The 13,587-nt window shown below is 38.1% G+C and overlaps 1 protein-coding gene across 3 annotated transcripts in view; it reads right to left on the bottom strand.

The window, feature by feature from the left end:
* Positions 1–12,050, bottom strand: part of LOC145249773 (zinc finger protein 475-like) — a 47,485-nt gene extending 35,435 nt beyond the window's left edge. Inside the window, exon 1 of one of the 3 annotated variants that reach the window (XR_013863578.1) lies at positions 11,884–12,050. The gene's annotated coding sequence lies outside the window, so the exon portion shown is untranslated. The remainder of the gene's footprint in view (positions 1–11,883) is intronic. The other 2 variants (XR_013863577.1, XM_080111696.1) reach the window with 2 other exon arrangements.
* Positions 12,051–13,587: the final 1,537 nt, after the last annotated feature.

Raw genomic sequence — 13,587 nt, 5'->3', positions numbered from 1 at the left:
TTCCCAGACTTCAGTTTATCTCTAAATCACTGATATTGGATATTCCATGTGAATTCATAGGCAACATGACCCATCATCCTAATATCTATTAACTTTATATCTACATCCACCTACATCTGACCTGGATTTCTTCACGGTATTGCGACAAGAAACTTTTATTAGTGATAGTATTAATATCCAAACACTCCACACACCTCCCTTAATGCAGACATCATATGTATATATGTACATATATGTATATTAACCCTATTTTACCTGATTACTACAACTAGTGTATATATATACATATGACCCCCCCCCCAAAAAAAACAGGCCCAAACTCTTATTAGGCCCCGTTTCTTAGTGTTTTGTCCGAATGAAATAGAACTTTGGTCATAACTAGTTTGTTATATTCTAAACATCACACCAAAACGCTAGGGTCTTTGGCCTTTTTTTTCTGTGTTGACTGTAAAATGCTCAGAAAAACAATTGAATGTCCTCTGTTTTTTTTGGGGGGAGGGTCATCCCGTATATATATATATATATATATATATATATATATATATATATATATATATATATATATATATATATATATATACTGTGAGGACTCGTCCATACAAAAGATATGAACTCTTTCGAACTGTATAAATACAGCGAGAGGTACTGACTCTCATGGTGTGTAATCCGTAGTTTGCCATCTTGGCGTTATTACGATTGTTGTGTTCTGTACACTTTGTTTTGTTCACAATATAGATAACCTGTTTTAACATATCCGTACCCGTGTCTTCCTTATTGAACCTCCCCGGCCATAACAACTTGGCGACGAGGCACTAAATTTTACAAAACGGGAATTAATAAAACCTCGACAACGAAGAATTCGAATTCACAAAGAAAATATTCACATCAACTTGCAAATAAAGAACTCAAATCTAGAAAGGACCAGCACAAACAAAATCCGTTTCGAACAAGAAAAGAAAAGGATAAAACCATAACAGTAATTACACACTGAGGCTTTGGAATATCGGAGTAAAGTTCTCAGCGAACAAGCTATTCTTTCAATTAAGATTATGAAAATTTCTTATCATTTTTTCAACTAATGGTGAAAAAATCTTTTTATTGAACACCGAAGAAAAAATGTTCCCAAAATCTGTACTTGAAAATATTTCTATTTCAAATTGGAATAAATTGGTAAGTTTTTCTCTAATCAAATAGTTTTTTCTCTTAGAAAATAAATGTAAACTGAGTTTAACAAACATCATTACACTCTAATTATTTCAGCGTTTTTTCCCCTTCAGTAAGTAAATTTCATTCTGGGGAAAGGTCTACAAGATGGACGACTTCAAAGAAATGATTCTTCGGGCGTTCCAACAACAGAAACCTGAAGAAAGATAACAGAAACTACAAAAACAATGGATGCTAACAGCAAGCTGAAGAAAGGCAACAAAACCTGAAGAAATAGTGATCCAATAACAAGAAAAAATGTCTACGAAACATCAGGAATTACTTCTGAAAAGCTTGACCAATCAACCAACCACGAAAAGTAACACAGCGTTTTTGTAAAAGACGACATGGAACACAATGGATACATTTACCTACGTTTCTGAGCAAGACCAGACTTCGACACTTTCTTTAGAAGGTATGAAAACTTTTTTAACGTTGATTGCGAAGATTGGCATAATTCCACAAAGGTTTCTCTGCTTTTACGAAAGTTAGGAACTGTGGAACACAGCAGATTCGTAGACAACTCCAACCTAAAAAACAAATAAAAAAGACTACGTATCTTAAGTTCGCGGGAATCGTGAAGTTACTTTTAAGTTCCAATCGGTCACTGTTCCATAAAAGGTAGAAATGTTTTCATTTGTCTAAGTGGAACTACGAAAATTATTTGGCGTTCGCAAGTCTTAAACAAACACTTTACGATTAGATGAGAAGAATTATCGGTAGATGATTTTAAATGTCTTATTTTCGATCAAAGATTATGTGGTTAAAAGTAAAGAACCTTACCTCATGCATCGTGCGGCTCGTGTTAGGAAAGAAAAAAAGAGAAAATAAAATGGCCGCCGCCTGGTATTTATGGACTGATGATCACGTGGTGTGAGGAGAGGGGGGAGGGGGTGTGCAAATGAGATGTGGTTGGGTCTCTCTATAAAAGAGCCGTCTTCTTTATTTTGGAGGTTAGTGTGGAAAGTGCAGAGAGAAGAGAACAGTTGGATTTGGAGTTGGATTTGGAGTTGGAGTTGAGTTCAAATTTAGCGTCAAGCTATTTTGGCGCAGTGACAAAAAAGGGTGACCGAGTAAGATTGAGTAGCGATATTCTGAGGCCATTTACTGGAGAAGATGACGTGATTGCGTGCCTTAACAAGCTGAAGTTGGTGGCAAGGCTGCAGAAGATCGAGGATGTAGCCACGTTAATACCAATGTATTTGGAAGGAAGTGCTCTAGCGGTCTATCTAGAAATGGGAGAGACGGATCAGGCCATTGCTGAGAGCATCGAAAATCGGTTAAAGACCGCATTTTCCGAGAGCGCATTTGAGGCTTACAACAAGCTCAAAAGAGTCACCTGGACTGGGGAGTCTGTGGACGTGTACGTGACAGAGATAAGGCGACTAGCAGGATTAGCTGGATATGGGAGACGCAGCCTTGAGAAGACTGTAAAGCTAGCGCTTGTAACTGGTTTCCCTGATCGCATCTCCATGGAACTGCAACGACTTACTGATATTGAAACCATGGAAGTGGAGGATATTCTAAGGCATGCTAGAGTTTTGGCGAAACAGTCCGGTGAGTTGGGGGCGGTCCCGGCTGCTGTGGCAAGCAGAAAGGAGCGACCAGTGATGAAGCAAGGCCGTGGATTTACCGGTAAATGCTTTCGATGTCAAGGACCACACCTGATGAGAGACTGTAGAGAGCCACGGGCAGACATTATCTGTTTTCGGTGTGGGCAAGTAGGGCACATTAGCAGGAATTGCCCTTCGCTTCCGGGAAATGAGTAAAGGGGTGCTATTGTGCCAGTAGTCACCCCTTTTATACTGAACAGGCGTATGAGAGTTTGTTGCCACAGTTAGTGACCACCATCAACGGAAAGAGGGCTAGAGCTCTTGTTGATACTGAATGTACAACACTTATTACTACGAGCGTCGCCAACTCTTGGAATGGAACCAGCAACGTTAGAGCGGTGGATGGCAGAGAAGTAGAATGCTGTGGAGAGGCCGATGCAGAGATTGTAGTAAGGAATATGCCATTGCGGCTAAGAGCGATCGTGCTGGATATACTGGTTGCAGGGATTGATGTGGTGCTGGGCCTGGACGCGATAGACCGACTGAGAGGAGCTACTATTGCTAAAGGCCAGGTGAAGTTTGGCAATCAGAGTGCACTGGGAATAACAGGAAGTGTAACCAGGGGTGATACCAAACAACCATCGAAACCCCGACCGTGTCTGATTGAGAATGATGACTTCCGAGCCTGCTTCGATGGCGAAAAATGGATGGTAGAATGGCGATGGACCGCGGAGCCACCTGTATTGACGAATCGGGTCAGCTGCTACAAAAGCACACTGAAAGGAACTGCGGAGCCGCAGTTTGAAAAAGAAGTTGAGAGATGGATAGATGAAGGAATATTAATGCCGTGGTCAGGGAAAGTTGAAGGAATTTTGCCACTCACGGCTGTGGTCCAACCTATTAAAAAGAAAGTTAGGCCAGTGTTGGATTTCCGTGAGCTGAACAAGTTTGTCGCTTGTCACACAAAGGACGGAATCGACGTGTGTGAAGAAGTCGTAAGGAAATGGAGGAGGATGAAGCAGGCAACTAAAATTGTGGGCCTGAAGTCAGCCTACCTCCAACTTCATGTGGATGAGAAATTGTGGAAATATCAATTGGTAGAGTACAAAGGTCAAGTTTATTGTCTGACCAGATTAGGATTTGGTCTGAACCCCGCACCAAAGATAATGACGGCAGTTCTTAAGACAGTGTTGGCCAAAGACGATGCAGTGAAGAGAGGCACCTGCTCTTACATCGACGATGTACTAGTGGACGAAACAGAGGTGAATGCGGAAAGGGTGAGAGAGCATATCAAAGCATATAGACTGACGACAAAACCGCCTGAGTCACTGGAAAACGGAATGGCTTTGGGATTTCGACTACAGAACAATAAGGCAGGAAAATCGATGTTTGGGCGAGGAAATGAGATCCCTGAAGCCAAGGTTGACCTAGCCAAGAGAGAGCTTTTCTTTATATGTGGAAAGCTGGTTGGCCAACTGCGTGCAGTTTTATTAAAAGGCAGACTGGGACAGACAGTTGGGAAGATGCAGTTGATCAAAAAGTGCTTCTCATGATACAAGAAGTCATTGCAGAAGTGAAAAAATGGACCCCGTGAGAGGAGAATGGCATGTAAAGGAGGGCCATGAAGGGGTGATATGGACTGATGCTAGCAGTGTAGCATTAGGGGTATTATTGGAAATAGGAGAAGTGGCTGTTGAAGATGCTGCTTGGCTACGCAAAAAGGATCATAACGCCCATATCAATGTTGCGGAACTCGATGCTGTGATGAAAGGCATCAATCTGGCTCGAAAATGGGGGCTACAGATAGTGAATGTTAAAACAGACTCTGCAACGATGGTGTCGTGGATTAAATCGGAGATTTCTGGTGATAAGCGGATCAAAACAAAAGGAGCAGCGGAGATGCTTATCAAACGTAGACTTGGAGTGCTGGGAGACTTGGTTCGAGAATTCAAACTAAAGGTAACTATTACCTTAGTTCCGTCACAAAAAAAATAAAGCAGATGGGCTGACAAGAGTCAAGAAAGCCTGGCTACACAAGGAAAGAGACGGGGCTCCAGTATGTTGTGCAGTAGTGAATTTAAAAGACCTGCATAACCTGCATCATTTTGGAAAGGAACGGACCCTTTACCTGGCAAGAAAAGTAAACCCACACGTCACAATGCAAGACGTCCAAAAGGTGGTGGAACAATGTAGGGAATGCCAATAAATCGACCCTGCTCCGGCTAGACATGAAAAAGGGGAATTGCATGTTGAAGAGAATTGACGGAGATTGGCCATTGACATCACACATTATCAACATGAACCGCATGTAACTATGATTGATTGTGGGTCTGGGAGAGTAGAGATATGACGGAAAATCAAGAATGAAACAGCAGAAGAGGTAAAGAGAGTTGTCGAGGAGGTTTTTATGGAAAGGGGGCCAGTAGAAGAGGTGTTGGTGGATAATGGTACGTCTTTCCGCTCGGAAGTTTTTAGAGACTTATGTGCGAAGTGGAATGTGGGGCTATATTTTAGAGCTGCATACCATCCAAGTGGAAATGGAATTATAAAGAGGCGCCATCGCACTATAAAAGCTGTGGCATCAAGAAGCCAGATTTCGCCCCAAGAAGCAGTTTTTTGGTACAATATGACGCCGAAGGCTGGTCAAGACGAAAATTCAGTGCCGCACCGGTCTATTTTCACTTATGAATGGCGACATCCATTGGCTGTAACACAGAGAGAAGAACAGGCCTGCGTGGACATCGCAGTTGGTGAAGAGGTGTGGGTGAAACCACCCAATTCTCGTTACACGACTCGCTGGGGAAAAGGTACAGTGATTGAAGTACTCTCCAAAAACAAGGTAGCGATTGACGGAATGCCTCGTTACATTTTAGATATACGGAGAGTCTCGTTGCCATCAGAGGAAGAGGAGGTTGATGCTGATGTTGAAGTGTCTGAAGAAGAGCCTCTTCGACGATCGCACCATGAACGAAGATGCCCAGTGTGGATGGCGGACTATGATACTAATTATTGATCTTAGAGATAAAGGGGGCGTGTGGTTAAAAGTAAAGAACCTTACCTCATGCATCGTGCGGCTCATGTTAGGAAAGAAAAAAAGAGAAAATAAAATGGCCGCCCCCTGGTATTTATGGACTGATGATCACGCGATGTGAGGAGAGGGGGGAGGGGGTATGCAAATGAAATGTGGTTGGGTCTTTCTATAAAAGAGCCGTCTTCTTTATTTTGGGGCTTAGTGTGGAAAGTGCAGAGAGAAGAGAACAGTTGGATTTGGAGTTGGAGTTGGAGTTAGATTTGGAGTTGGAGTTGGAGTTGAGTTCAAATTTAACGTCAGATTACTGACGACAAAAATGCTGATATTAGACGGAGAGTACCAGTAAAACTCGAAAACAAACCCAACCTCACTCTACAGAATCTTTGGATTGTCAAAGAGTTATAAGCATCATAAGTCTTCTAAAACATACAGTAATCAGGCGTAGCATATGTCAGAAAAGTAAGCAACATATCTAAAAATTATTCTCCTAAAAAAAATAATGAATATGCTCAAGCACATTCTCAATATAAATCAAATAATTACTCCCTTAAAAAGAAGTATAAAGAAAATGGCTACCCGCATTTTCCAAATAAGCGGACTATACAGAAGCAAAAGAAATTAATCCTGAGACCATGTTACTGATGCCGAGAATTACACTGGTATAAATTCTGCCCGTTTCGGAATAAAACTTATCAAAATTGTGGAAAGCTTTGTAATATGTCGAACTGCAGTAGCAAACGCAAAACAAAATATAGAATTAGAAAGACAAAATTGAACGAAAAGTTCAACAAAATTTTATGCAAATACACATTAGTCAAGATATTTAATAAAACCGTGAAATTACAGTTCGGCACTGAGTCGGACTTTTTAGTATAAATTTGCATGCGTGGAAGGAACTTAACAAACCGACTCTGCAGAAAATACTGCACGGTGATTAATTTTATTGCAGAATGATATTTACTAGTAAATTTAAACGGTACTATAAACAAATTAAAAGCGTTTGTTCTAAATAAAAATAAATGAAAATCTATTTGCTATAAACTGGATGAACAATTTTAACTTTTATGATCGTTCAATAAACAGTTTCTGCCAGAAAGTCGAAAACGTGACATCAGATGCCGAGTAATTAACAATTGAACTAAACAAAGCTTATTCTTAAGTATTTTTTTTCAGTGTTCAGGTGCACAAACATGAAGGCAAAATCCGACGTGACAGAAAACGTAGAACCCATTTAAAAAAGTGAGACATGTTCCATTCGGGGCTCTTGGCGAATTAACAAAGAACTTGGCAGACTTGAAAATCCGGGTATATTATTGAGAATTGATTTTAACTGTAAGCCAGAGCCAACGGTTTACGTACAGAAAAAAGTCAAAGGAGATACGTGACTGCGCTAACTTTTCGATTGGTCTAAATACAGCATTACGAGACCACCATTATCCTCTTTCCAACACGCAAGAGGTATTTTCGAAACTCGACTTTTTTATGTGACCAATCTCGGGCACGTACGTTGAAACTTCTGGTCCATCCATCCATAGCATTAGGCCCCTGGAGGAGCATAAGCCATCCACAACTTTGTAGATGTTTTTATAGCGAGGAATGCTTTTTTCGGGTTGAGAGTGCTGGCCACATGCTCAACCTTCCCAGAAGGTACATACAGCGCTTAGTCTTCCGAATGGTTACCCATCTGGTACTGACCAGATTCAACGTTGCTTAACTTCAGTGATCTGACGAGAACCGGCGTATCAACGTGATTGTACCGTACTGGAGCTTCTGGTGCATTTCGTCAATTTGTCGGCAGTACTTCTCCGCCGTATTCGTTTAACCCGGATTCAAGAAGCTCTGATGGATGAAATCGACCGAAGAGAACCAAACAGTCACCATAAACTTTCTTTGTGTGCAATTTTGGCTTTAGGGAGTGTTGTGGAGCTTCTCCGGCATCCAATCACTGTGCCGAATGTCGTCGGTTGTCGCAAAGGATTCACTTCTCATCACACGTCACAATTCGGTCGAGAAATGGGTCGTTTTTGTTGCGCAGAAAGAGCGTAGAAGACACCTCAAAACTACATTTTTTGATCTTCGTTCAATTCATGCAGCACCCATTTATCCAACATTTTGACTTCCCTATTTGCTTTAAATGGCGAATGACTGCTGAGTTGTCGACCTCGAGCTCTACAGCAACTTTTCATGTGGTTTTGCGAGAACCGACTTCAATTAAGGCTTTAAAATGTCTGTTATGAACCTCAGTCGGTCGGGATTCTTGTTACCATTACGAAATTTCTTGAACCACTGTTGTGCCACACGTTAGTTAGTGATTCCTGGACCAAACGCATTTCGGCCTAGTTCGAACTGGAACAAGAAAATCGTGCGGATTTGAATTTTGTCCATGCTATCGAAAAGCCTGCAAAAAAATGAATGAAGATATTGAGAATCGTAACGAATAACACGATTCGATAGAGCGAAAAATGCGCTTCAAGATGATATATAACATGGCTATATATATCAATGAATTGGTTCAGAAATCATATATAAATGTTACATATGTGAGAAAACGATATTGTTTTTGCACCAACCTAATATAATGTTTGAAATGAAGTTGAGTTAATATCGAAGACAACAATAAACAACAGCTCTATATTAGAGACAGTTAAAATAAATGTCATTCTGGTGTGAAGGAACATTAGATCACAGTATTATTATGTAATAAAATAAATTTTAAATCTTACATTGAATGAGACTGGAAAAACTATAGAAAATGTAAAGCGCCACACTTCATGACAGGTTCTATGTCGGCTGGTGGTTGGAAGAGAACCGTCTTAAAATGTAAACAGTGAAAACTTCTTTTTTTTTTAAATAATATTGATCCATTTTATGGACAGCATTGTAAGTGTTCTGATCGTATTTCATTAAAAAACGATATGAATTTACTTTAAGATATATTTTATATATATAGCAGTAGGTCTGAATTTACTTTAATATGTAATCAATGTGTTGAGAAAAGACACATTACAAGCCAAATATTTACCGATTTGTCCATAGAGAAATGCATATCTATATATGCCCCTGTGTGGAGGCAAGTAACTATTTAAGTAAGATATGTCCATGGAGGTTTACATAAATATACAATGGGAAATGTTCTTAGAATGCATCTATTCAATCTGTGAGATTATGGATGGGAATGTTATTCCAAATTAAAGCGTGACAGATCAAATGAGCAATGGTCAAAGAAAGTAACTTGGAGAGATTGAATGCGTACATCTGAAATACGATACATCTATTCAAGCTAACCGTTTCGCCATGGAAATGCTTTTTTCAAACTAGTTGATAGATCGACTCAGCGTTTGATAGATTTATGCTTTAAATGAAAGTTTAAAGGTACACGTCAAGTATTGAATTTTTCTGTAGCGATCTTAATCAAAACAAAGCAATGCGTGCATTTTGAGAAGTAAGGAGGAAGTGGCCTTTGAATAAACAACTAAGCTGTTACAATTTGAGTCCGTAGTTTGTTAATACAGGATGCCTCACAAAAGACGGGAAATTTAGAACAATTCAATTAGACTACATATTGAATAAAAGCTGAAAACAGTCTCCTTCAACCAATTAAAATACAACAGACGTTCAATTATAAATCTCACTCGTAGTATAAAAACTCAAGCATTACTTTCTCTATTTTTCCTATTTTTCTTTCACAGACAACATACGAAAGGGCATTCTTAAAAGCTAACCTCGGTCCATGGCCATAGTCTCTCGAGACTTAGCTCGAAATCTTCTGTGCAAATCCATCAATCTTGCCATTTGCAACAAATTCATATTATCCATTTACTGCTAATCTCGACAATTTCTCTGTTCGTTGCTTGTCAATATAATATATTTTTAATTTGTATAAATAGACTTTATCATCTTTTTGATATTGTTTTTTCCTATACATGTTCAATGTGCTTTCCATGACCTGCAATGGAATGCGCAAAAATAGTCTTTCAGTTAATAGCTCCAAACTTCTGTTAACAGGGGTCTTTTTAGGATTTCATATCTGTGACATGTCTCATCTGTGATTGAAATTGATATGATAGTAAAATCGAAACAATAAAATTCATTACGCTAACAGTGGGACAACAGCTTCTTTGAATTCGTTGAATTTTGTTCCGTGGTGGTGTTGTCATGTCTATTAATTTTTTTTCATTGTTTGGTTTATTTTTATGAAAATCGTTGCAGGCACTGCATAAAGTCAGCTTAGTAAAAGCTAAAAACAAAAGTACTACTTCAAGACCAAGCACTGTGCAACAATAAATATTTGACGGATATATTCCGACCCAATAAACAGCTATTCTCTCATTTTGTCAAAAACATCGCCCATGGAACGTAAAGGTTAAAGGACAAAATATGGGAAGCATGAAACGTTTGGGTTCATTGTAAAATGCTAACGTGAATGTTGGTTTGAATCTGTGTTTGTGCGACAAACCGTAGCATGCTCTATCTTTCCAATGATTTTACCTGAAACAATCTCATCTTTATATAAACAGGTTATCCTTACTATAATGTTTGTTTGCAAAAGAATACGACTGTGTGTAATGTTTGAATCTGGTTTGAACCACGAATAAACAAATTCTACCGAATGTTAACTATATAGAATTATAATCTTAGTCTTTTGCAAACATTACATGTTTTTCTTTACACCTCTTTTCAGACAATTAATCGATGAGCACCGATGAATGAACAAAATAAATATCATCCTACTGAAACAACACCCTTAATAAGAAAAACGGAAGACAGAGCAAAACAACACCCTTAATAAGAACATAGAACGGAAGACAGAGCAAAACCTCTTTACTAGGCTTTACCGAACTAATTTCACATCCAATAATAAACGTAAGAGCAAATAGTAAACGTAAGAGCAAATAGAAAACGTAAGAGCAAATAATAAAGAGCAGGTAGCAGCAGTAAACGCAAGAGCTGTTAGTAACGAAATGTTGAAGAAGAAAAAACTCAGCCCTTTTAAAAAAGGAAAAGGGACGTGTGCAATATCACATGCCATAGAAACTTTTACTTTAACGGAAATATAACAATAAGTTGATCTTGCTCTGTGTTACCACCCCCCCCAAACCATTAAAGGGGCATGTTTTGAAGCCGTGGAGGTTATCAAGAGAGCCGTAAAGACGGAGCGGAGAAATCGCTGATAAATCCTTCCAAAGATGTGGCAGAACAATGGGAACTTGCAAGGAGATGTACTGTGAAAGAAAAACCACGGAGTTTGTTGTTAGAAATTTAAATAAAGTTTTGACTACACCAGTATACTTAGTTTCGAGAAACACTTTGCATGATAAAGCTGTTGTTCATTTCTACGACATCCCCTCCCTATCAGTTAGGCACATGGTCGATTTTAATGTAGAGAATTCAGTCCCCCCCCCCAAAAGGACATTCTGAATTAGGAATAGAAATAATATATAAAACACCGTCGATATTCTCTCACTAATAATAGATGTATTAGGGGACAGACAATACCCTATCCAAAAGAAGGAGATACTTCACGACAGGATGCCTTTCTAAGTTCGAATAAATATTGGATATTTTGTGTCTACATATTTGTAATCAAACTTGAAATTTTATTTCAAATGGACATTCAATTATCTTACATTGATTATTATATTTAATTACACCGGTACATGTACATATAGATCGGTGTTGCTTAACAACATGTCCATTTTGAATATTATTCTGATTTTTTATTACAAACATACACGCATGAAATATTTAATATAGTCATAAATTTTTTAATAGCGCAGAGAATACAATAATTCATTTCATAATGCAATTTTGAAGCACAACAAAAATGATAAAAGTATAAGGCTGTATATAGTTCAAACTCAGTTATAACGCTTGCCAACCTGCCTGCAATATTAACACAGTATTAGAAAGTATGAAGTTGGTTTCAGAAATCCCGTAATGGTAATGAGAACTTTGAAGATGGCGAGGGTAGAAGATTGTCAAACAGAATAGGCATTTGAAAGAAGTATGTTTGTTTCTGGAATCAGTCATCATTTTCTGAACAACGTAATAAATGAATGAATAAATATATATTATAATTGAAGGGAAGTTATTTACCGTCTAAGAAAATTTAATTCATCTGGATCTAATTTTTCTTTTTCTTTGTTCAAATAAGCACTTTGACTTTCGTCTCCTTAAAGGGTGTTCTTTCCCCTTTAACCGGATTGGTCCCCTTAAAAACACCCTCCTTCCATTTGTAAACAAAAGAAAAATAATCACATTAAATTTCGAAACGGCTATTATGACGTCATATCTCTTTGCGTGACATTACAAAGAAACTACAATAAAAACGCGTAGTAATGATTTAATGTGAGACAAAATTTAAGCATTTTTGTTAATGGCTTTAAATGTTGCAAAGTATTTAATATTCTCCCACTAAAAAGATGTTGTGATGCAACTCATTTTCGTCGGGAAGTAAATAAATAGTCTCTCATGGAAAAAGTGAATCGGAACATTAACAGGCTTACAGCCCACTAGCAGGAAGTGGGGGTCACATCTGATTATATATAGTATAGAAGGGATCTAAGAAATGGCACTTTTCTCAATAATTACGCCCTGGAATTTTTTGAAATATTGCGCAAATATTAGACATATAGGAGTAAAAACGTAACAGAGCGGATTTTCTGGGAAAACTCCAGTTGCCCCCCCCCCAGGGGGTGCCTTTCGAGTTAAAATTGCTAAAATTGACACTTTTGTGCTTATTAAAAAAATTGATATTTTGGATTTTTATAAAACTTCCTGAAAAATGTAACTAACGGGTTTCTATATAATTTTGTTTGTCGATAACTCTTGGGTGTGCCCCAGGGGCTCTTTTTGCAGTTTTGCATGGTGTTGAACTCAATTTTAAATATGCTAAGGCCTTGGGAATTTTGGGGGCTAAATGGGGGGCAAATGATGGACTTAGCCATTTCTTTTTTGCATGGTGCAGAACTCAAATTTACATATGTTAAGGTCTAAAACTGCACCGTTTGTTCATTTTCACCAGGATTTCATGTCCCCTGGGTACTTTTGAGGCTAAATGGGGGGGGGGAATTCTGAACTTAGTCAATTTTTTATGCCTCGTTCACTGTGCACTCACGAGGGACCATGCATGCTTCACTTGTTTTATTCACTTTTAAGTCATTTCACAGTGATGGAAGATGGTCCGGTTCACAACAAAGTGTCAACATAAAGCCAGGATAATTAACGAAGAAGCTAACTATTTTAAAGTGTGTCCAATTTTTTCCATGCGGTAGTCTCCTGGAAGTAAAATATAACTAGATATGGTTTTCGTGTGTGGTGTAAAGCGACCTTAACACAATATTGCCCTTAATTGCGTGAAACTTTACAAACAACTGTAGGTGCCACAATAACGTTGGAATCAGTAACAAGTATAATGAACATATGTCACTTTCGCATCGGATTTCGAAGAAATCAAACATTTTTATTTTGTGAGTTGAGTTTTCATAAGAGCGACGACATCAGTGTGAAATTTCTCATTATATTAATTTGAATAGAAAAAACTATGGCATAGAAATTGCAAGAACTTGAGAATATTATTTAAAAGTACTCTCTCTTGTTTGGACAATATCTTAATTAGCAGCTCGTTCATGCCAATCACAAGCGTAGAAATATTCACCTCTGTATGTTAGAAAAAGTAAATATTGTAAATTATATTTTATGAATGTTATTATTTTAAAATATACCGATCATCTCTTATTAGTAAACTTGTACTTCGATATATTTATATATATATATATATATATATATATATATATATAT

The sequence above is a fragment of the Euprymna scolopes genome, chromosome 28 (genome assembly GCF_053919585.1).
Source record: "Euprymna scolopes isolate OS-2025 chromosome 28, ASM5391958v1, whole genome shotgun sequence".
Classification (NCBI taxonomy): domain Eukaryota; kingdom Metazoa; phylum Mollusca; class Cephalopoda; order Sepiida; family Sepiolidae; genus Euprymna; species Euprymna scolopes.
This window is presented reverse-complemented; position numbering and strand designations above follow the sequence as displayed.